This window comes from Ambystoma mexicanum, chromosome 10, assembly GCF_040938575.1.
Source record: "Ambystoma mexicanum isolate Mex_15411 chromosome 10, UKY_AmexF1_1, whole genome shotgun sequence".
Lineage (NCBI taxonomy): Eukaryota > Metazoa > Chordata > Amphibia > Caudata > Ambystomatidae > Ambystoma > Ambystoma mexicanum.
Genome location: NC_090932.1, coordinates 680,096,508 through 680,121,801, shown reverse-complemented (window position 1 = coordinate 680,121,801; position 25,294 = coordinate 680,096,508). Strand labels below are relative to the sequence as shown.

Sequence of the window (25,294 nt, the reverse complement as noted above, 5' to 3'; positions counted from 1 at the left end):
GCTTTGCCATGTTTCCGACCCCTTGAGGGGTAGTAAGTGGGGCTTCCAGATGTTTGAAGTTACCCGTGCTGTAGTTATTTTGACCACCACAGGCTTGCCCTCGAAAGGACTGCTGAGAGTTATTACCCCTCTGGGAGGAGGGTTTCTGTGTAATTTGATGCAGAGACCTTATAGTCTTATGCTCCTTCTTGGCTGTCTCCAACGCTTCATCCACTGCTTTCCCGAAGAGGTTAGTCTCCTCAATGGGTTTATTAATGAGGGAGGCCTGAGTCTCAGGTCTAAATCCTGATGTGCGCAGCCAAGCGTGTCTTTTCAGTAGAGTCCCTTGAGCAAGAGACCTGCCTGCAGTTTCTGCAGTGTCCAGGGTGTTCTTCACCACATTCTGGTTAACCAGTCTTCCCTCCGTAAGAATGGCGAGAAGCTTTGATTTGGCGGGTTCGGGAACCTCTTGGAGGCCTTCCTGGAGCAAATTCCATTGCGCATCAGCATAGCTTGCTAATAGAGTAGTATTATTAGCAACCCGTATGGTGTATGCAGCTGCTGACGTGACACGTTTGCCCAGGGCATACAGCCGCTTAGACTCATTGTCCAGTGGTGATTCTCCCGTGGCAAGGGGTACCCCTGCCCTCTTTCAAGTGGTAGTCACTACCAGTGAATCTGGGATGGTGTGCCCCTTGATATATAGAGGGTCGGAAGGAGAATGTCGAAATAATTTTTCGACTCTCGGGTTCACTGCCCGTGTTTGAGCAGGTGAGACCAATGAGGGAGCTACCCGTCTCTTAACAGAGTTAAGGAGAGGGATGGATTGACTCGCCGGAGGTTTTTCCTTAATATCCTCCACAAAATCCTGCTCAGGTACCGCCTCTTGAGTGGCAATTTTGAAGTATTCAGCTGCTTTCTTCAACATGGAGTTGAATGCCATTTGGTCATCTACAGGAGAGGCCTGGCGAGCGGGGGTGGACGGAGGAGAGTCTAGGCACAAAACATCAGTGTCCTGATCGTGCTGTGTCCATGAGTCTTGACCTTCCTGCTGGGTTTCCTCCCAGTTGTCCGTAGTATCCTGTTGATCTTCCTCATAGTTTTGCAGAAAGGAAGCTTCTTCTTCATGTCCCTATGTGTGTCCATCTGGACCACGTCTTCCCGTTGGAAAACATGAGGCTGATCTTCCTGAATTTAGAGGTTAGGGTCTACCCGAGCCCTTTTCGGGGGAGGATGATCAGAAGAACTGATATTCTGCTCCAGGCGATCCATACACCCCTCAAATTTTTCTGTAGTCCATTTAGAGGACCCAAACGGGCCTACGTGAGGAGAAACGACGTTCTCCACACTGCAGCGTCGAAAGGAACCTCTCAGGGTGTCGGAAAGAGGCTCTCGACTATCTTCGTAAGCCTCATCAGAATCAGGAACCCAATCCGCAAAAATTTTTTCCACGGCTTGGCCCATAACCCTAGGCGGAACCGGAGTAAGGCCCACCGCCGCAGTAATTCTTCCGATGCTACTTTCGATAGTCGCCGAATCGTCGTGAGACAAAGGCTACAATGATTTATCGGCAGTTGTAATACCGTCCGCGGCACTAGAGGGCCTAGCGGTCGGTTTTTCCGGGGAGAGGACTAGCATAGTTTTCGGGCCTACTGAGGCCTTGGAAACCGTCAAAGCGTCGGACTCCCGCATTTCGACGCATGTAGGTTTCAGAGTAGCGCTCTTAGTTTGTTTAGATTGCCCAGTCGCAAAACGCTGCTGCGGATGCGGGGAAGGCTTTGGATCTGAACGATCCGAGGGAACCGGCGAAGTTTTCGGCGGCCCTGTTGGCGCTTTCACCTTTTTCGACGAAGGCGTCGAAATTGGCATAGGGGTTGTGTGCTTAGTGCGATGCGCTTGTACGCCCATGTCGTTGGGTGTAGTCCCTGTAGCAAGACCAGAGTCGAGCCTTGAAGGGTCGGGGACAGGCGTGGAGGACCTAGAAGCATCCACCTCAAGGTCTATAACATCCAAAATGGACGTTTGGTCATCCGAAGTACCCCGGTCACTTTCAGCTAGCGTGGCGGTGGGGGAAGGGGGCTCCAAGCATGACATACCGTACGCGGCCCACCGCTTTACACAGCGCTCCTTAAGGGTCTTAGGCAGTAGGAGTTTGCACGCTGCACACCACTTCTCGTTGTGCTCTAGGGGGAGACAGAAGTTACACGTCCTGTGTTCATCCTTCCAAGGATATCTGACCCTGAATCTAAAAGGAGTCCTTTCCATAGCCAAAGGGAAGGATGACCAGACCAACAGGGGAAAGAGGGGAAAGGAGGAAAGACATACTAAACAATATGGCCACCCCGACCCCACTCTCCCTATTGTATACGTCAGCCAGAGGGCCTGACCACGTAGAAAATCCGGCCGCCGGATTTTATGCGCCGAAATCCACTGCCATAGACGATTCCCCCATATTCTTCATCGAAGATGTTCTTGTTGGACGAAGTGACTTAACGGGGAATAAACAGACAATTCGGTAAAGATAAACAATGTCTCTAGTGGGAGCTCTGCTATAGGGCGACCAGTTATCTGGGCGAAATAAAAAAACAATCTGAGGGACCTCGGCGCGTGAGGGATTTTTGGTACTACACACGTCACGATAGGGATAGTGTTACAGACAAGCCTATGCCAACGTCCCCTTTCGGTCCCCGAAAGACTAGATGCAATACTCTGCGGTTATCACTTGATGTTGGACCATATGCACAGCATGTGATTCTAAGCAGATTAACAAGCATCAGAAATGGAGATATTACTACCTGATACAAGCAGCAGTCATAACCCTTTTTCCCAGTGCATACAACCTTTTGCCTTCTTTATCAGATGGTGTCTAACCTGTAGACAGGGGGACACCTGCCCTCTTTCTCGTAGTCTTAACTACCAGGGAATTAGGAGTGGCATGCCTTTTTATGTAAAGGGGGTCGGGAGGAGAAGGGCAAAACAACTTCTCTACCCTGGGATTAACCGCCCTGGTATGGGCTGGTGTTAACAATGAAGGAGCCAAACGTCTCGTGGTAGAGTTCAATAAGGGAATGGCCTGACTGGCAGGAGGCTTTTCCTTCAGTATGTCTTCTACATTATCCAAATCCTGCACAGCCTCCTGTGTGGCGATTCAAAATGTTCAGTCGCCTTCTTTAAGATGGTGTTAAACGCTATCTGATCATCCACAGGTGAGGCCTGACGGAGCGTCAGGGTCTGGGGTAGGAGTAGGGGACGCCCAAGGCTGATTATCAACCGGATGGCTGTCTTCCCAATTATCCATGGGATCAGCAGGATCATCAGTGGGGTCCCCAAAGAAATCATCATCCTGTATGTAGGTATTGATAGGAACCTCGTCATCATTAAGGTCATAAACATTCTCTTCATGACGATCCTCAAAGGTCCTCTGAAACTTAGCCATAGGCGTATAAGGAAGCTCCTCACAAGGCCTCTTGGGAGCAAATCTCTCTGAGAATTCAACAAACTTTTCCAGTCTATTCATGCACCCCTCAAACTTCTCCCTGGTCCATGATGATGAACCAGTTGAGTCCAGGGAAGGAAAGGGATCTTCTTGATGATTTTCCTCTCCAGAACGTCAAGCTTTTTCCTTCTAAGGTTTTGGATAAAGACAAAGGGCTCTCAGAGTACTCTTTTCGAGGCTCTAGGCATTGTGACGTGTCTGATGCTCGAGGTTACAGGGAGGTGTGATGGTTGAGCCGGTGGCTGCGCGGTGGATTTCGGTGCCACCAGGGCCTTAAGCGGTGTCAGCGCTTTCTTCTGAAGTGTCTCGATGGCCGCAGGTGATTTGGTGCTAGCGCCCTTACTTCTGGAGTGCCCGGACGCATGCCGCTGTCGTAGTTGCAGGCAGGGCTGCCAATCCTAAAGATCAGCAGGCACCGCCGAAGTATCTGACGTGCCCGTTGGCGCTTTGGAGTGCTTCGACTGGACCGCCGAAGCAGAACCGTGGGTTGTGTGCTTAGTGTGGGACTCAGGGGCGTCTCTGTTGCTGGAATGTATCATTCCCATAGCAGGACTCGCATCGTGCCTATCGGGGCCGGGGACGGACGCTGCGGATCGAGAACTCTCCGCTGTAAGGTCAATGGCTTCCGAAGGGGAGCCTTGGTCATCGCTAATCCCTTCGTCACACTCGGCGGCTGTGGTGGTGGGGAAATTACTCAGCCTGCGACATACCGTAGGCCGTCCACCGCTTCAAACGGCGCTCCTTAATAGTCTTGGGCTGTAGGAGTTTATAGTCTGCGTCGTTGTGCTCGAGGGGAAGACAATTATTGCACCAACGGTGCTCGACTTTCCATGGATATTTTGCCTTACAGGAAGGACACAATCTAAATGGAGTCCTCTCCATAGCGCAGGATAGTGATAGCGACGACAAACCCAAGGGAACAAAGAGGGGAAAAGGAAAGGCATTCTTGAAATGAATATGACCCCCCCACCCCACTCTCCCTACTGTACAGGCCGGCCAGAAGGCCCAGCCACGTGGTCGGCAGCGGCGACCGGATCAACAGCTGTCCAAATTCAGTCATCAGCAGTCTTCGGCGGTGGCACAGGAATCAACCGTCGAAAGGAGTGACAATGAGAATAAACGACGAAGGTCGAGAAATTTAACAATAACTCAATGTCTTATGAAGAGCTCTGCATTGGGGCGACCAGATAGCAGGGCGGAAAAAACAATCTGAGGGACCTCAACACGTGAGGGATTTTGGGTACGCTACAGGTCACATTAGGGGTAGTGTTACAGGCACGCACATGTCAACGTCCCCTTTCAATTCTCGAAAGACAAGATGCAATACTCTGCGGTTACCACGGGATGTCGGACTATATGCACAGCATGTGATCCTAAGCAGATTAACAAGCGTCAGAAACTTAGTTATAAAATTCGGCGTCATCTATATTGGGGTCATACACATTAAGAAGTAACACTTTGTGACTACACAGTTTACCATGCACTTGAATCGACCATGCTCATCATTCACATTTTTTTTCATTTTTTTATTGGTTTATTCAAACCTTTAAAACAAAAAAAAAACAGCTAAATAACTATCATCCCTCCATCCATCCATCCCTCCTTTTTTTATTGGCAGTCATGAACATGGTCATTTATCGCAACCAGATGCCAGCTGAAATGCCTCCTGCAACAGAATTCTTCAATTTGCATGCTCCCAGATTTTCTTTATCGTCATCCAGACAGCTTTTTATTGTTCGCAAAAAGTTTATTAAAGCAAATAGGACTGCTCTGTTATGCCCCTCAAAAAGTGCTCTCCATCAGTCTTCTGTGCTCATAGACTGATGCTTATTGATCAATTGCCCAAAATGACTGTCGCTTTGTGATCAAAAGCTGGACAAAACATTACCAGGTGTTTGAGGGTCTCCTTGTTCTTATTGCAAAATCTGCACACAGGATCAATATCAGAAAACTTCGCCCAGATACCCAGACGCTCTTTAGTTGTTAACAGGTTTAATCTGAAGCGCATGTACAGGGCTCTTGAATACTGATCTGGCAAACAGGTTAAATAAGTGTGTCGCTGTCCGTAAGCTTTTGCTTCTCCTGGGATCTCATGCATCAGTTTTGATTTTGCTCTTAAGTCACAAGTGTTTACCCAGTCAGTTCTCCATATTTTCGTCTTTGCAAGATCTGGATTCTCTATTAGCGTTGGGAGACTGATGTCGTACTCCTTCAGAAGGGCCTGGCAGAGTACATTCCATTCAAATAATGTAGTATGGGCCTTGTCGCTGTTGGTCTTATGCAACATTCGGAATTGGGACGCAGGAGTTTCGACCATCCTTTTTCTGAACAGGCTCAGTAAGTTCCAAGTGACTCTTGCCTTGATTGAAATGAAACCCAGCTCGTACCATATGCATACAGTTGCAGTGCCCTTTGGAAGCTGCAGAACTCTGGTCCAAAAGATGTTTTCAAGTGAGTTCCAGACAATACTTGGACAGCTAAACGCGTTTTCTCCACCATAAATTAGAGCCGGTACCACTTTTTGCTCAAAAAACATGATAGATGGTTTTAGTGAAAATGTTCTAATTTATTTGTTAATCAATATGGCTTGCCATGCCATCTGCCGGCACTTGCTTTTTACAGCGTCAGTCCAAGGCACGTCATGCCTAAGTATATAGAATTCTTTACAATTTGCAGAGCATCATTTGCAAGACGCCAACAAAACTTCTGTTTTCATCCCCTGGTTCCTTGTAGTTTCTCAAGGATTAAGATTTTGCTTTTTGTTTGTTGATTTGGAGGCCATTGGATGATGTGTAGGAGTCAAGACAGTTCAATTTTCGCTGGAGCCCTATAGGGGTCATGTCTATCAGAATGAGATTGTCTGCATAAAGCAAATAGTCAATGGGCGATCCATGAAGTTTTGGAGGAAATGTGGCTACACCGTTGAATGCTTCATTTATATCAGACATGAAAAGATTAAAGATGATTGCTGCCAACGGGCAGCCTTGTTTCACACCCTTGTATGTGCTGATCGCAGCAGACAGCGTACCTTTCTCGTCCAGGCGGATCTTGATGGATGTGTCCGTATGTAGATTGCGAATTGCGTCCACTAAGCTGGAAGGGCAATTCCATCTGATTAGTTTTTCCCACAACATCTCCCTATTTATACTGTCAAACGCTTGGGACAGGTCTATCAGGGCCAAGTAAACCTTTGAGTTTGATCTTATTGCTTCCATCTTTAAGAGGTTCAACAGTAACAAATTTAAACCACATCCTACCCCTTTTACAAAGCCTGCTTGTCTAGTCTAGGGTCTACGTGGTTGGATTCTGTAGCCCATTTCAAAAGTTTTTGTTGCAAAAGGCTGGCATAGATCTTCCCCAATATTTCAAGTAGCGCTATGGGTCTATAGTTTTTCGGATTAGTTTGGTCCCCTTTTTTAAAAATTGGGACCACCACAGCGCTTTTCCAAGACTTTGGGGTTGAACGATTCTTGATGACTCTGTCAAACAAAGTTACACAGAAGTCTGTCCATAGTTCTGGATTTCTCTTGAGCATGAAGTTTGTTAAGCCATCATGCCCAGGAGCTCTGAAGGCTCGCACATTTTTTGTTGCATACAGTATGTCAACACGTTCAAACACCAAGTCCCATTTCTTTGACTCCATGGGTTCCCAAGCTATAAAAGGTACGTCTTTGGAATATACATTTGTATAAAATTCAGCCCATTTTGCTTCCGGGACTGCGTTGGCTTGTAGCGCATATTGGGGAGCCATGATGTTGTTATCAGTCTCCAGTAATCAGCAGACTTTTTGCCAGACATTTTTTGGAACATATCTTCTGAATCATTTTGCAATATGGTAGCTGCGTATGTTTTAAGCCAGTTTCAATATCTTTGTTTAATCACCCTTTTGCGCTCTTTCATGGAATTGATACTTAGGCCTTTTAGATTCCATAGTTCTTGACGCATAGTTCTTTTGCGTTGCTGGATGGACATATCGAATTTATGTTTTGGTCGAAACTCACTGTGTTTCAGGTTGTGTTTCCGTTCTTCAAAATTGCACAGGAGATGCTGGTATTCGAGGGACTCTGAGGGGTGTTGAAAATTATTTGTGATAGCAACTACTTCCATGTCCAGAAGATTTAATCTGATCCTACCAGACCCTGTGCTCACCACAAATGGCCAGCATACCTGGGCACACGAGGTAGAATAATTAAATGTAAGTTGAACCATGTCGTGGTCACTGTGGTTCATTACGGCGACTTCCAGCTTTCTAGTCCGCTTATGGATAGTTTCCGATACAAATATGTAATTATGTACCAATTGTTGATCGAGTCTTCTCCATGTAGGACAGGCCGGAATGTCGCCTACCGTGTGACCATTGAGCATTGATAGGCCTCGGAAGTCCATTTCCAAGCACCATTGGGACGCCGCTTGTTCATGTTTGTTTACCTTCCTGGTCTTGTCGACAGCTCGCTCTGTGTTTAGTGTACAAACAATGTTTAGGTCTCCACACACAATTAGGTGCAGCGGTTCCCCCTTTATTAGTAAATCGTCGATCAATGCTGTTACTTGATCGATAAAAAACAGATCATCGTTGGCCAGATGATTCCAATATAAATTGATAATATACAAGCGTGTTTTCTTGTTGTTTCCATTCTGTTGGACATTAATTGTGGAGACCTGAATATATGGAGATGGATTACAGGAGTTCAGGATCCGAAGTCCAGACTTTTTCCTTACAGCCAAGAGAAGACCGGCCATAGGTCTACCCTTTTCCTGCTTTATTGCTGGGTTAATTGCTACTTCGAATCCTTCCAGAAGTGGATTGTGTGTGAGCCAAGTTTCTTGTAGGCATAGAATATCTAGGCCTGTGGTCCATGTTGTTTCGAATAGGTGCATGAAGCCGCGAGTGTTCCAAGAACCCAGAGTCCACCACTGATTCCCTCGGGTTCCTGGCGTTACTTCTGTTGTTTATTTAAAGTCGTAGCAGGCCATGACCAGGCATCGGCTTTATAGCTTATGGTTTCCTGTGCCTTCACATCCTCTCATGGAATCGAGGAGCTCACCGTTCCGTTGACTTTTATTCTTATCTGGTCCCTCGTGTGCGGTGCCTCTATAGGAGACAACGTCTCGATGTGAGCCAGGCGCAAGCACCTCAATTTTATCTGTGTCAAGCTTGAACTATGTTTCTCCAATGAGTTTTCGGCTAGCGGCAGGGACTGTTTTACTGAAGGACCTCTCCTTAGGAGAAGCAGATTGAACACCTTCTGCAGTTTTCGTTATGTCAAACCTCAGTGACATCACTACAGGACCAGCGTCTAACAACGCTTCTGCAATGAGCTTAGACTGTAGGTGTAAAATCACAGCATCATTTTTCTTTTCGTTGAAGAATTCCACGATTTTCAGATCTTCAGATTCAATCGCTCTTAGATAGGGATCAAGTGACATAACCAGAGCACGTTGTGTCGATTTAGAATTAGATCGTCAGAGGATTCTATTTGTTCTAATAGCAGGCGATATGGAGTCTGTGGCTTTAGTGGTTGTGTTTTCCTCCCTTTCGTGCTTGTCTTTGGCGCGCATACATTTGTGCTGCTCTGCCGCAAAGTTTGGTTCATTGGATAATTCACTGTATTAAGAGACATCATATTTCCTTTTCTGTGTTCTGTTGATACACCAGTATTCACAGGAGGTGACTCTCGCATAACAGCTGGTGCTTTGTTACTATCAATCAGAAGCTTAGAAGCAACTTGCATGCTTGCCAGGTGGCCCCTACTTTGAGACTGGGCAGCAAGCAGTAGTCGTTTGGCATCCAAAGTCACAAAGAGAGGTTCCTGCAAGTCTTTCTCTGTTTGGGGCAGAGGTGGCGGTTGAATCAGTTGACAAGTTCTAGATGGATTTGTAGAAGTCATCACAGTATTAGACGCCTATTTGCATTCCTGCGCAACTGAGTCAAATGAAGTTATGTCCACAACCAATACAGGACTAATAAGCCTTTCTGAAGTGTTCCGAGGTAGCGCTACAGAAGGTGGCACGGATCTGCTCTTGGTGTGATCTACTGGTAGAACCGTAGCAAAAAGGTTCTTCATCATTGTATGTTGAGACGTTCATTAGCACATCCGAGCCATCGCTAGCGCAAGTGTGTAATTCACCAAGATCTATTGAAACATGTTTCAACAAATTTAAAACCTGCTTGTTTCCCGTATTTTTTTCTTTGGTAAAGGGACCATTAACAGTTACATTGACTGTTTTGAGGTTACGCAGGAATTTTCTGGAATCAGCACTGTGTTTCACTTTCCTTAACGGTTGATTTTTAGTTTTTTTAGATGGTCCGTTCGTTGGATGTGGCTTAACTGAGGTAACCTTTTGGGCAACTAGTGGACTCTTGAAGATGTTGTATACTTCAAGCGTCGGCTCAACCGATACCTTGAGTAACGTTGATGACGTGTTGGAATTAGACGATTCCAGATTAACGAGTGACATAGATGTTGATGGCACTTGAGGGTTTTGAAGAGCCAAATTCGAGGCCGCCTGGGTCCCCTTTAGAACGACGGCAAACATGCTGCTAGACTGGTTTGCTTCCATGAGAGGAACATTAGCATGCTGACTGTCAGATGACATCATATCATTCTCAATAGACACAGGTAGCAAATCATAGGCCAAGTGTTTTAATGATTGCGGTTGGAGCACATCATTTTCCGTCATTTCTGTACTCCGAGATTTAGGTGTAGTTTGCGCATGCGAAAGTTCTCTTGATTTGGTGTGCGCAACTAGGCTGCTAGAGCATCTTTGTACTCTCTCCGAGGTGTTAGAAATGGCCCGCACTCTGGGACTCGTAGGATGCTCTGGCATCGTTGGTGCAGTTGACAAGTTAAGCGTTGCACAGGTGGTAACGTCCACTGGACGGACGTACTCTTTTCTTTGCTGTTGAAAGATCCCCAGTGCCTCTTTTGCTACCTCTGCTAGTAATTTTTTGTCCAAATTTGCGTTTTAAGCGTGTTCAGACAGGGCTTCTAAGGCCCAATCAGCCTTTCTGTGCATCTCATGTAGCACTCCTTTGCAGTGAAAGTGCTTGTTTTCCATACTCAGCAACTTAGTATTCATTGCGATGACCACCGATGAGAGCTCTTTTATTTTCTTATTAAGGTTCTCGTACATTTTGATGAATGGGGCAGTTGATGGAGTCATGGATGAAATTATAGTTGCTTGTAAGTCTTTAACATGCTGGACTGTGCCCAGCTCTTTCAGCCCCTTTTTGTCAGACCGTGGGCCTGTCCTACCACGATGTACTGGTCGTCTAATCTTCGGATAGGGACGTTCCATTATGGACGAGTCAGTGGAAGCTTCGTCTGTTGAAGGTACGCTAGTAGAGGAAAGGGATTTAGTGGGTTGCCTTGATTTTAGGTGCGCTACTGGTGAGGCAGAGGAGATTCTGGGGGAGATGTTCGACATTTTGAGTTTTTTGTTCTGTGAGCAACTTACACTAGGTGATGTGCTCTCGATAAACCTCCTACGTTTATGTAGGGAACTTGCCCCCAGAGTTTGTGCTGAGGGCTGCAATGACAAGGGCCCAACATCAGGGGAGTGAGCAGCATTTGCACACTCTAGCACGGCCATCCCTCCATTCAATGTATTTTGGGAGGCTCTTTCATCATTAAGACGAGTGAGGTCATTTAGTAATTTATTCACTACATCCAGTGAATTTCTTTTTTCTGGGCCAGGTCTCAAATCGTCGGTGGATGTGAGTGTGATCCGTGCGGGAAGGGGCTGCTCATTACTTTGATTTAATACAGCCCCCCTCCCCTCCCATTGTCGTAAAGCACACATCTCAGCGACATTTACGCTGGTGGGAGCTGCAGCCCCCTCACCAATAAATACATCCTCACAGGGAACATCTGCCACGTCATAAGAAATGCCAGCAGTGTCAACAGTATCAAGTGCGCTAAAGAACCTGGTTCGTAAAGACGCCAGATTTCCGTTAGTGTATTTCCTTTGAGTGAGAGACAAGTCTAGGCGTGGAGTCGTATCACTTGCAATGATCAAGGACTCGACCTTGTCATTTGCGGGTACACTGCGACCACACAGCGGCCCCCCATCAATGCCCACCGGAACAACCATGTTCCGCTCCTCCTTCAGTCTCTCAGGCGAGTCAACCGCCCCCACAGCACACCCAATTGGCCCGCCTACCATTGCTTCGGTGACGGCAAGCTTCACAGCCGCAGCAGGGCCGTCCCTCCAGCCTGGTCCTCCCCCGCCAGCCGCCCCATCGGCGGCACCACCGTCGACACCTGACGCATACCCCGGGGACCCGTGTGCCTCAATTGGCTGAACAGTCTGTACAGGCACAGCGTCCCAGAGCTCAGCGGGGGGAAGACGCCGCAGGCCAGGTACCATTGATTGTATGCGATTCCGAACAGTTAGTATTGTTTATACAGGCGCTGTGCATGTTAGCACTTACTTGGTTTGTAGGTAGTTTAATTGTTGATGATGGTGATGGTATAGTTGTTGACACTGTTCTGGGCGTGGAGGCGCTCAAAGTCTCAGGGGGCCGCCAAAGGTGCGACTCCACTATGCTTGAAGCTCAAGCCTGATCCATTACACACAGAGTTGGCTGCGTCGACGGTATAACTTCCAACTTACGCTGGGCTCGAGTTTCACACATTGTGCAGCCGCCCAGCTAGCACACGCAGCTTAGCTTGTAAAGTCCACCGGATCCACGGACTTCCTCGGACTCCTCAGATCCTGCCCCGACTCCGCACCTGCTCCGCGGGGGGGAATGAGTCTTTGTAGGCACACCCACAGCAGTAGATGACAGGGAAAACAGACTCTCAGCTCTCAGCTCCAGCAGCTCCTCAGACTCTGCCCCGACTTCACATTTTCAAAACACTCGAATTGGAGGGAGCGGTGTATATATATTATTGCCCCCCTCGCCCTTGAGGAGTACAACGTAAAGTATCTATGGTCACCCCACCCCGGTGCCAAGCAGGCAGCCTGATGATTGAGCATATGTGTTTCCTGAAGATGCAAGATTTTTGCAGCAAGTCTATTTGCATACGCAATGACCTTTCTACAGTTAAATCATTCTCTCCTCTGTGCATCACCCCGTATCAATCATATTTCTCATGATTACCGGCATATCTACCTGCTTACCATCATTCTGCGTCTTTATCATCATTTGTAATTTATAACTTTTCCTCCCAACTCCCTTCCCATCCCCACCTACCCCTCCCTCATAGCGTCCGAACATCGACTATGCACAACACTACCCCCCAACCTCTGACCAAAACTGTCCCACATGTTAAGAGCACTCGCATCAGGGCGACTGTTGTCTCTACGAGTAGGGAACAAGTGAGGTGACTGCATGAGTATTGCTTCATTGATGCGTGGTATTAATCTTCAGTGGATCCCTTGAGCAGATTCTAGTCGGATCCAGGCAAGCAGTTGATGGTGCAGGCTTTGTCAGGTCTCACGTGTATTCCTTCCCGGTGGGAGCAGAAGTTGGGCTTCTATGAGTGCTGCTGCCTCCTCTGTGAGCGTAAAGAAGTAGGTTTTGTTGTTATGATAGATACAAAGCCTCGACAGGAAGAGCATAGCGTATGCAGTATTGCGTTCCCTGAGCTGTTTTTTTATTCCCAGAAATGTGCATCCCTCTTGTTGGACTGCAAGTGTGTAATCTCAAAAAATGTGTACAGTGTTTGAGCCCAGCTTGAGCTCCTGTTTTTCCAGGCCGCCCGGAGGCCAAGTCTCTGTTGGAGTAAATCATCAAGCAGGCTGTGATTGGCCTCGGGTAGTCGCCCGGGTTTGGGCTTCGCCGTCAACTCTGTGTGCCTGCTCAACCGTGAAAAGTGGCGACCACTCAGGGTCACCAAGCAAGTCCTGCAACAAGCCTTCCACAGCCTTCTCCATGTGGCCGTTGAGTGCGTCTTCCAGGCTCCCAACGATGTGCACATTATGTCTTTGTGATCTCACATTTTACTTTAACGCGTTTCATGTCTTTAGATAGTGCCATCACTGTCTCTTGTAGTGACGTCACAGTATCTTCGGTGGTGATGATGCAGCTTTCAGTTTCAGTTATGGGTTGAGTTGCTTTTTCGAGTTGGGCGCGAATAGTTGTGACATTGGTTGTAATGCTGTCCAGCTTGTCATATATTGCGGCACAGCCTCTTTGCATGGAGTCCAATACTCCATGCAGGTCTACGGGTGCTGTGGCCTGGGGCTCTCCACCGGGTTATGGTACACCGTCCGGCCCCCAGCCAGCACTGCTGTTTTCGGATTAGGTTTCGTGAAGCGGTCCATTGTGCCACACTTTCTGCTCCCAGAGCCCTTAGTCATATCGTTTGCCTCATGTCCCTCCAGGGGGCCGTGGAATGCTCTGCCCTCCTTCGTGTGCCAGTGATTAAGTGCCCGTGAAGTTCTGTGATAGCTGAGGGTGTATGGGCCTGTCCGCTCCCCTGCTGTTAGCCGGGAAGGCCACCAGCAGGCAGCAGTCATGCAGGGTTATTGGGCCCCAGCCGGGGAGCCTCACGAGTTGAGTGACTGTTATTAGATCCCCCTTATAGGTGTGCAGCTGGGTGGTTGCACCTTAGTGCGCTTACAGTGGGGCAGTGTTTCCATGCGCAGATGTCCGGTTGACCAGTGGAGAGCCGCCAGTGAGCCACAGTAGTGCAAGATCTTTGGGCCCCACCTTGGGGGACTCACAGATTAAGTGGCGGTTACAGAATCCCTCTACCAAGCGTGCAGCTGGAAGGATACCCTTCAGTGCCCATTCATTGGGGGCAGCGTATCAGTGCGCAAATGTCCTGTGTACAAGCGGGGCGCTGGTCACTATATTGCAGAATGAGCCTAGGGGCTAGGTAATGGCGGCTGTGAGGTAAGTGGCACTGTGCCTGCAGTGACGCACTTACTGTGATCAGGTGTTAGCAGTCCTGTGTCTCTCCGAGTGTTCAGCTGTTCTGCCAGTGTGATTCCCCCACAGTGCGATTCCCCCACTGTGAGCATGCGTTATCTTATACTTCCAGTCACATAATATTGTATACGCCGATCCCGCCCGACCGCATGTCGCACAGACAGTGTCCTCGCACCGGGTCTTCACGCCGTCCTCCAGGCAAAGTGCAGGTCAGGGTGAAGGTCTTGTTACTCCAGTGCTGGCACGCCGTTTCTCTCTGAAAGTGGCACCAGGTGATCCCCAGTCTCCCGCCTGAAACTGCCTCAGGGTTTAAATGTCGATTTCACCACATTAGCCGCAGTAAACAGTTTTGATTCCCCACTCATTACGGAGCTTAAAGGCGATCCGCCATCTTAGCAACAGCGCCCCCATTACTAATGTTTACTTGATACTTTATTCTCACTAAAAATGTTTTGCCCTACTGCTCTTGAACTAGACATGAGCTAAGAACTATCTATATAATAACAACAACATCAAGCATGTCCTTAGTATCAGAGAAGATATAAATGATGTTGTGGCAAGGTAAAACCTGTGATCTAGGGGTAACCTGGGAGTGTGAAGTGAACATGCTTTTAGGATTCATCCTATCACCAGCTAAGTCTAAAGAAGGAGGGGTTGGATATCCCTGACATGCTCTTCCAAATTGGCTTTTAGATGAATACTATGCTAAAGCATTAGCTGCTAGTCAACCCGCATTCATTGCAAACCCATTCGTGATTCCCCCTTTCCTGTTATTGGTACCAGCACGTCAAACGTCTCTAATGACTTAAGCTGGCTTAAGTCGTCACATATGTCTAACTACATTTATATGATATAGATACAAAATGGCTTAAGCTTCTGTCTCCCATGTAATGAACCCAATTAAGTTAGTCAGCAAAATAATTAAAAACTAAAATCATATACACATCTGCTGACCAGTTCTTTTGATGTAGACAATAATCCTTACTCACAAACTGAATACCGACAATACAATTTTATAGAGAGGCCAAAAAAAAAAAAAAAAAAAAATCAAGCAAAGGTCATCTCATAGTCAGCTAAATAAAAGCACTATTCCCAATTATAAATGCGGTATGCAGAATATTGGCTAAAGCAATGCTTACTTCTTTAGAATTACAAAATATCAAATGCCTGAGTGGGTTCTCCATCTCTCTTATCCCATATTTCTTAAACTTAATCCATGTTTAGTTTGGGCTATTAGGGAGCATGCTACCTATAAGCCTAAACTATTGCATTAGAGTACAGCTAGGGAGAAATGGCATATGAGGTGGGATACACAGCTTGTAGGTGTTTTCAAATGGGCTCTCAAATGCAGTGCTTAAAGCAGCACCAGAAGTATGGGCAAAATTCTTCTTTCATTTATTACAACTAATAGAAAGAAGAAAAGAAATTCTCTACACGTGGAAAGTCGCGGTTCTGATCCCCATCTACAAAACAGGAGATCGAAAGAAGCCAAGTAACTATAGACCAATAGCCCTTCTAGATCCGTTGGGAAAACTATTTGCAAATTATCTACAAAAACAACTGAATATGTGGGCAGCAAACAACGGAAAGCAAGCGAAAAGACAAACCGGTTTTGTGACAAAGATTGGAACCAATGTAAATCTGTTGTTACTGAATATGATAAAAACGGAAGCAAGCATAAGAAACCAACAAGTCTACGCCCTGTTCATAGATCTGAAAATGGCATTTGATTCTGTAAACAGACAAAAACTATGGCAGAAACTAACAGCATGGGATTGCCCTACCTCCATCCTAAGTCCAATAATTCAACTATACTCAAATACATTGATTCGAGTTAGTCTAACAATGGACGGTATGGTCACACAATCCATCCCTACCTGGAATGGGTTGAAACAAGGATGCCCTCTAGCTGCTTGCTTGTACAATCTATATACTAACGACTTTGAGGCTCATATACAAAATCCAAAAGCAAATCCTCCAAAGATCAATAATGAAAGTATCCATACATTAATCTATGCTGATGACATCATATTATTGGATAAAACCACAAAAGGCCTACAAGAAACTTTGAATAAAGCTCAAGCGTACATGTGCACAAACGACTTACAAATTAATATATCCAAAACAAAGGTCATGTAACTGGTCACTCAAAATCGGAAAATCGAACACCCGATAAAAATTTTGCTTGAAAACAAAGAAATAACTACAACAAAGTCAATGAAATACCTTGGAGCTTTGATAAATCCCTCAAGCAATGAAAAAGAATGGTATGAATATATCGAGGAAAAGACCAGATCCTTGGCCAGACAAGGAAGGTTCTTTCATCTGAAATATGCAACATTCTCGGCAAAGGCAACAACGTTACTGTACAGACAAAAGGTAGTTCCTATAATAAATTATGCCAGTGAATCCCTAATCAAAGAGAAGGTCATCAATTGGTCTGTTTTGGAAGGGCTATACTGGCGGAAAACGTTAGCTCTCCCAAAATCATTTCCCATTGCAAGGATTCGATATGAATTGGGTCTGCAGTCTATTGAATCTATAGTCTCATGGAAACAGATGGACCTGTATAGGAAAATTATTTCAGATGATCAGATCCCGTCACTAGAGATACTAAAAACAAAAGAACAAGCATTTCAATCAGCAGCTCTCTTGAAATGGACAACAACAATAAAAAGAAAATTGCAACTTGAAGAAATATCAGAAGAAATGTTGACAAAGAGACCTCAGCAAGCGAAACGAAAATTAAAAAACAACGATTGGATAAAAACGGTAGACATACAAAAAACCTACAAACGTCATCTCAAATGTGACATAGAGGTAAGAGCTCTAACTGAACTTCCAGAATATCTAAGTCATTTTCCTGACGGAAGGATTTGTGATCTATTTTTAAGATTTCGTCTGAACATATTACCAACTAGGGATTATCTAGCAATGTTCGATAAAACTGGCATGGTTTCCCCGGACTGTAGTTTTTGCAAGGAAGTGCAAATAACAGAAACATTATTCCACCTAATTATGGTGTGTCCTGTGCTGAAAGAAAAAAGAGAACTATTGTCAGGATTAGTCTTGCGAATACTAAGGCAGCGAATATGGCAAGGGAAATGTGCACATAGGAACAACGACTCATGTATGCTAGAAGCCAGGAGTGCAAACAGAGTGTGATATTAAACCCAATATGTGAAAAGGGATGTGGGGTAAGCACCTGACCGCGAGGAAAGTCGGCAAGCGCCTTACCCCCAATTGCTGTTACAGGTACTGACAGCGCTAAACCCACGTAGAGGGCAAGCAATGACAGGATCTGTGAACTAACACTCTGATGGTATCAAATAAGGGAACTAAAGAACTGTACTCACAAGGACGAGAATAAACCTCTTGAACGTCAGCTAGCCCATGAATCCTGTTGATGAACTGGGACCCCGAGAGGCTAGAACAGCAATGGGAGAAGTAGGAAGGTCCAGAGGGCACGGGCTGTAGGTTGCCAGGGAGAGGTAGACTGTAGAACAGGGGGCCCAAGAGGACAAGGGCGGAGGCTGGAATGCAGCAGAGCGTGATCCGCTGTTATGTGGGGAGCCCGACAGGGCAAGGGTGAAGGCTGGAAGGCAGCCGAGAGTGATCCGCTGCAGAAAACTAAATACCTAAGTTGAAATAGTGATAACAAATAGTGAGGAAAACATAAGCATTCACACAGGAGCTAGCTAACAACCGCACACCACACCTAAAATCAAATGGGAAAATAAATGCAGAAGTGCTAAGGAAAACCTGGAATGGATCCCAAAAGAAGTAAGGATCAGGAGCAGGGAAAAAGCTAAATAACCAATGCAAACTTCTCCCTATCCTTCCAAGGAAAAGACAGGAAGCTAAAGAGGAAGGCTAAGGCATACGGGTTAACAGCAGCAAAGGACAGAGTCAAAGAAATACCAACTGGGCTGCATTTGAAAAGGGAAAGCACTGAGAAATGCTGCCTGTAAACAGAGGAAGGAAAAAAGGGAAACAAGGGAGCAGAAATCAATTAGAGCATGAATCAGAGATTCAGGGCGGAGGGAACAAGAAAACAGGAACCAGGACCTAGGTAAAAGGGCAAGGAACAGTGAACAAGGGACTAGTCAAAAACAGGAACACTGCAAACGATGACCAGCGCTGGACTGAAGTGAGACTGTGGCTTTTAAAGCTGCTAAACGAGCACACGCCTCAGGTGTGCTGACTGCTGCACCTGCAGCCACAGGTGTTGCTTATCCTCCACCCAACCTAGTCCTGCAAGGGTGGAGGTGGAGCAGGAGGCCAGGCATTCTGGGAAACACAGTCATTTGGTTAAAGAAGCATGCTGGCTGCCAAAGACCTGGAATGGATCCGGAAGGGAAGTAGTTTGGAAAATAGGGATTTTGCGCTCCCAATTCATTACAGCACTGTGGCATTAGGTTCGGAGGAAATGTCCAGCAAGGAATAAGCCCCAAAACATGCCCCCAAGTGGCGGGAACGGGAGCGAAGGGAGCGAGTCGTGACAGTATACCCCCTCCTACGGCCCTCTTCGGGTGCCCGCCACCCGCACGAGACTTCTTCTTTCCATGATGGGAGTGCTTTTTCTTTGGAGGTGGCACTGATGGAAATGGTGGCTTGTGGGCAAAGGCAGATGGGCTTCCATGATAGGAGTGCTTTGTCTTTGGAAGTGATACTGCTGGAATCGATGGCTTCTGGTGAGGAAGAGACTCATGGTTTGAAGAAAGGCATGAAGGACTTGCAAGACCTGAAGCAAAGTTGAAAGGTCCAGGAAGCTCAGTCACTGGGAGTGGACCCTTGTAAGTCTTTGAGGAGGGAGGCAGGCTGGTGCAACTTGCCTTAGACAATGGTAGAAGTTCTGTTAGCCTTTCTGTCGAGAGCGCACATGCGGGAGGTAAGGAAGTTGCTGGCTTCAGGAAATGTTCATGTTCAGCCATTAGAGAAGGTGGCGGCTGAGGTAGAGGTTCAGATCTTTTTCTGTCATCCATCTGGGAAAAGGCTTGTGGTTGAAAATGATTAAGGTTTGATTGCACGTTGGATACAACAGCAGGGACGTTTTGCATACTGATAGGAGTGATAGACACAGCACTTGGTATTTCAGGCACACTTGCAGAAGGAGCAATAACAGACACATCTTGAACTGCAGCAGTCATTCCCTTCCTTTGGCTACTAGCACCCAACTGGTGCTTCTTGGCGGAATTCTGTTGCACAAGTTCTGTAGGTAATACGCCGGTCTGCACCACCCCCTGTGCACACCCAGGTGAGTGGTTCTGACTCACCACTTGGTCTAGCTTGATGACTCTGAAGCGGGAGCTGGCAAAAGTCTCAAAATCTGATGCTGCATCTTTTGGAGGCTCTGATGCTAAAGTGAAGCAGTTGGGAGAATCGTCTTGTGGAAAAGGCTGGCATTCTGATGCTCCTCCTGAAGCAAAAGAAAGGCATTCTAAACGTTCATCGACAGTAAATGTTTGGGATTCAGGAGGACTGTCTGGAGCAGTAGAAAATACAGCAGGATCTGATGGTGTCGACAGGTATACCTCTGATGTTGGAAGCGAAGCTAAGCAGGATACCGGTGTATCATGAACTGAAGGCAAACAAGCAATAGACTCTGGAACTGAAGACATGCACATATGATGGACTACCGGAGGCTCTCTGGCTGAAGGATGATCTTCTGGATGAGTCACTGTAGACAGGCAGGCCAGAGGAAACTTTGAAGCGGAAGGCATGCAAGTTGGAGCCATCTCGGTAGCTGAATCCAAACATGTCAGGGTCTTTGGGACTAACCCCGTGCATGGTGGAGGCTCTTGATGAAATGGCAGACATGGCAGTGGTTCATTGGTTGAAGACACGTGTACCAAAGATGACTGCAGGGCTGTGGATTGGATCATAGAAGAGTCAATGGTTGTAGGAGGACACACAGAAGTCTCAGAAGTTGATAGACACATTGGTGTCTCAGGAATGGAGGGCACCTTTAGGGCATTAGACTCCTTGGCTCCAGTAACCAAGGACTGAACTGTACCCTTGCGGTCCTTTTCTTTAGTGGGTGACACAGAGTCTCTTTCTTTGTGGAAGTCAAAATCAACCAGTGGAATCACCATAGTAAAGTCTCTGTTAATCAGGATTTCGTCAATTGTCCATTCCTCTGTCTTAGCTTCTGAAAGAGGCAGATTAACAATCAACAGTTCAGGATTCGCCTGCTGGTCTTTTGGTTCTGTATACTGTGGAATGAGTTCATCAGAACATGCAATCTGTACAGTCTCTGACTGTTTGTATTGATCAGAATTGGCAGAAGGAAGAGTGAACCCAGAGGTAAGATCGTCTTCCACATCAGCTTTAAACTCTACTTCAGTCTCAGCAGCTGTATCAAGAGCAGGACCTAAGCCTAGTGTAGTGACTGAGTCTGTGTATGCCACCTTTGTGTATTGTGTTTGGAGATCAGAAGCTTGTATGTGTGCTAGCTCAGAATTATGACAGACTGCTACACAGGAAACTTTAGGTAAAGGAGTGGCTTGTAAATCTTCAGCTAACTGCAATCCCTGATAATCAGCAGAACAATTGTTAGAAACTGTGCCCAGATTGAGCGCTGTGCTAGAAGAAAGACTTTCACTTCCAATAGATCTAACATATTGGCAATTATCATGATTTACCAAAGTCTCTGCACTCAGGGGCTGAACTGTGTTCACTTCATCAACATCAATGGATAAAGTCTGAGGTGTATTCAGGAATGCGTGCAAGATCTTATTCTCCTCTTGTAAAGAAATGAATTCTTGTGTTAACTCCTCAAGCTTGGCTCTTAGTATGCCCTGCATTAACTGTACATCACTATCAGTAGGCACAGGGGGAGGCATAGTAGCATCAGGGCTGGATCCTGCACTAGCAATCTGGATGTGCACCGATTGTGCACTGTCCTCTACTGCTTTCAGGTTCTGAGATTTATACTTTCTCATACTAACTTGGTCTGTGTTACCCTTAAGCAAACTATTGACCTTAGACCTCTTGACATTAGGGACTACCGTATGTACTTGTGCAAAGAAGTATTTGGACTGAGGGTAGAAAACAGAAGTTATGCAAGGAACCCCTCCATTCTTTATGTTTGTACCATGAAACTGTTCTATCTGAGGTGAAGCACAACTGGAATCATGGGTTTCAACAACCGAGGTACTCTTGTCTAATAAGTCTGACAGTGTGTTGTTTTCTACGGTTAAGGCTTGCGCTGACATAGAATCGGGATCAGAACAAAAGATCGAACTAGGATCAGGCAATGTAGGATGAGCCATCCTATGGGAAAAATACTCTGCTCGTAAATGCCCATTCGTGACAAGGAGTTCATTTAAACCAAGACTAGTGATTTGATTGTCACAGGTAAATGTAGGGGAAGCTTTCTGTACAAACTTGTTAGAGGCCTTGCTGCCTTTCTTTCTTAAACTTGCCATATTCAATGGGAATTTTGGGCTGGTCATTCTGTCAGGATTAGTCTTGCGAATACTAAGGCAGCGAATATGGCAAGGGAAATGTGCACATAGGAACAACGACTCATGTATGCTAGAAGCCAGGAGTGCAAACAGAGTGTGATATTAAACCCAATATGTGAAAAGGGATGTGGGGTAAGCACCTGACCGCGAGGAAAGTCGGCAAGCGCCTTACCCCCAATTGCTGTTACAGGTACTGACAGCGCTAAACCCACGTAGAGGGCAAGCAATGACAGGATCTGTGAACTAACACTCTGATGGTATCAAATAAGGGAACTAAAGAACTGTACTCACAAGGACGAGAATAAACCTCTTGAACGTCAGCTAGCCCATGAATCCTGTTGATGAACTGGGACCCCGAGAGGCTAGAACAGCAATGGGAGAAGTAGGAAGGTCCAGAGGGCACGGGCTGTAGGTTGCCAGGGAGAGGTAGACTGTAGAACAGGGGGCCCAAGAGGACAAGGGCGGAGGCTGGAATGCAGCAGAGCGTGATCCGCTGTTATGTGGGGAGCCCGACAGGGCAAGGGTGAAGGCTGGAAGGCAGCCGAGAGTGATCCGCTGCAGAAAACTAAATACCTAAGTTGAAATAGTGATAACAAATAGTGAGGAAAACATAAGCATTCACACAGGAGCTAGCTAACAACCGCACACCACACCTAAAATCAAATGGGAAAATAAATGCAGAAGTGCTAAGGAAAACCTGGAATGGATCCCAAAAGAAGTAAGGATCAGGAGCAGGGAAAAAGCTAAATAACCAATGCAAACTTCTCCCTATCCTTCCAAGGAAAAGACAGGAAGCTAAAGAGGAAGGCTAAGGCATACGGGTTAACAGCAGCAAAGGACAGAGTCAAAGAAATACCAACTGGGCTGCATTTGAAAAGGGAAAGCACTGAGAAATGCTGCCTGTAAACAGAGGAAGGAAAAAAGGGAAACAAGGGAGCAGAAATCAATTAGAGCATGAATCAGAGATTCAGGGCGGAGGGAACAAGAAAACAGGAACCAGGACCTAGGTAAAAGGGCAAGGAACAGTGAACAAGGGACTAGTCAAAAACAGGAACACTGCAAACGATGACCAGCGCTGGACTGAAGTGAGACTGTGGCTTTTAAAGCTGCTAAACGAGCACACGCCTCAGGTGTGCTGACTGCTGCACCTGCAGCCACAGGTGTTGCTTATCCTCCACCCAACCTAGTCCTGCAAGGGTGGAGGTGGAGCAGGAGGCCAGGCATTCTGGGAAACACAGTCATTTGGTTAAAGAAGCATGCTGGCTGCCAAAGACCTGGAATGGATCCGGAAGGGAAGTAGTTTGGAAAATAGGGATTTTGCGCTCCCAATTCATTACAGCACTGTGGCATTAGGTTCGGAGGAAATGTCCAGCAAGGAATAAGCCCCAAAACATGCCCCCAAGTGGCGGGAACGGGAGCGAAGGGAGCGAGTCGTGACAACTATTTAGAAACTTTTTTAGAATCTCGAACAAAGCAAAGACGACTGAAGAAAGATGGGCTAATCTTCAAGGAAAAGATCAATGGCTAATCATTACAATAATCAAATTTTGGATTGAGATTATAAAATGAGTTGTAATGTGTAGAACAAATGAATTGTTGAACTATGAAACTAAGAAAGTATTTTAAATGTAAAGTTTGTAAAATCAAACAAAACATTTTAATAAAAAAAATAATTTAAAAAAAAAAAAGTAGGTGTTTTCTTATTTGCTCACCCATTAACTGCCCATGGCCATTCCCACCCAAAACACCTCCTCTTGGGCACTCTTTGAGCTCAATTTAATCAAGCTTTACCATTATACTTTGCACTTGAAGTGCCTGCAAGTGTTTTTTTAAAGCAGTCTTCCGAGAGTTAATGACTTAATTGGAGCTGTAAACCTGTTACTGATGTAATACCTATGTCTTAACCAGCCTAGCCTTCTGCCAATCGATTTATAAGCACTATGCGTGTCCTTCAATGAAGTCCAGTTAAAAGCCAGCACTGGCAAAGCCAACCGTTGAGCATGTTTATAAGAATTAGGCATTTACCAAGCGCTGATATCAGATGCCCAGGTAATTGCATCAGTTTGCATCCGCTACCATCAAAGGCCAGTTAATACCTCTGCAGCAATGCCTGACAAGTGCCTTTTCCATGCCTATGCAAAAGCCCAAACTGTTGACATTGGCAATGCTAGTTTCCTTTGCATTAGATATAGAGGAGAGAAAAACATGAAGTGAGCAACTGTTGACCTCCCCAACAAATTGATTTTAATTTAATGTGGTAAGTCAGACATAGGAGACAAACAAGAGGACATGTTTGAAAGTGGTCACTTTTTATTAAAGGAAATAACGCCTCTCCTATCCCTACTTCTTAAATGATGGTTTCCCCAGGCTAAAAATAAATAACCAACTAGTGCTCATCAGGATATCTTACAATACTAAAATCCGTCCCTGGTCCTAACCTAATGTAAACTAGCATCTCTCCCTACCACTAATACAAAAAGGTAACAAGCTTAGCCTAGGAAAAACTACTGGCTGGTTTCTGAACTCCATTCAAAGAGTTCTCTTACAGGCGAGGATATGCTGGTGCAGTTTCAAAAGTCTTTTTAGCCTATCTCGTTTCTTGGTGGTGCATGTTCCAGGCTCCCACCCAAATGTACTTATTCTTTCTCCCAGGAAATCTGTCTGGCTAGGCCATTCAAACAGTTAAAACTTCTGATCTGTCCAATGTCTCTGTGTGTGTGCTCTTTGTTGGCGAGAACAGGCTTGATTATTCTGGGATTGCCTGTCTTTACATGAAGGATAATGTCTTTCACTGTATCTCGCCGTGTTTAGGGCGTTTCCCTTGATCACCTCTGCTTGGGTAGTTGGGTTTCTCAACCCCTCGTGCGGTCTCTCTGACCTTAACCCGGATTGGGCTATTCTGCTCCTCAGCTCTTCTTGGGTAATAGGTTCTAGTAACCCCCCGCCCCCCGTGGGGTATCTTCTCTTTCAGCCTGCCTTGAGCTCTTCGGTTCTTCAGCCCTTCTTGCGCGAATGATTTTCGCCACCCCTCTAGGGTTAGCTTGAGGTCTCACAACCCTCTTTCCACTCCCTTAGGCTGTGCCGCATACCTGGTTCTCGACGGCAGTGCTCTTTGGGGGGAAGCAGTCGGCAATGCTCTTTGGGGGGAAGCAGTCTCTCTGGCCGGTACAGAACCGTGACTCTGACTTTTCGCCATTCTTCACCATCAGGTCTCTTGCCACGGTTCCTCCTGCTGGTGCCTGACAGGACTGTGATGGTGGATATGGTCTACGCCGGTAGGCAGCTTCTGGGATAGTTTTGGCTATTTCCTCCGTGGCGGCTCTGAGCTTCACGGGCCCGCCGCCTTGCTGGAGGTTGCAGTGTTTCGCTGGCTTCTGCGTTCCTCCACCCACAAGGTCATCGGCGTGGCGATGCCATCAAACTCCTCCTGGGAGGGAGAAGTACCTCCTTTCGCTTTTATACAGGCTT

At 46.4% G+C, this 25,294-nt stretch overlaps 1 protein-coding gene across 3 annotated transcripts in view; it reads right to left on the bottom strand.

Moving 5' to 3' along the window:
- ATR (ATR serine/threonine kinase) overlaps window positions 1–25,294 on the bottom strand; it is a 1,676,349-nt gene that overhangs the window by 500,444 nt on the left and 1,150,611 nt on the right. The window lies entirely within an intron of this gene.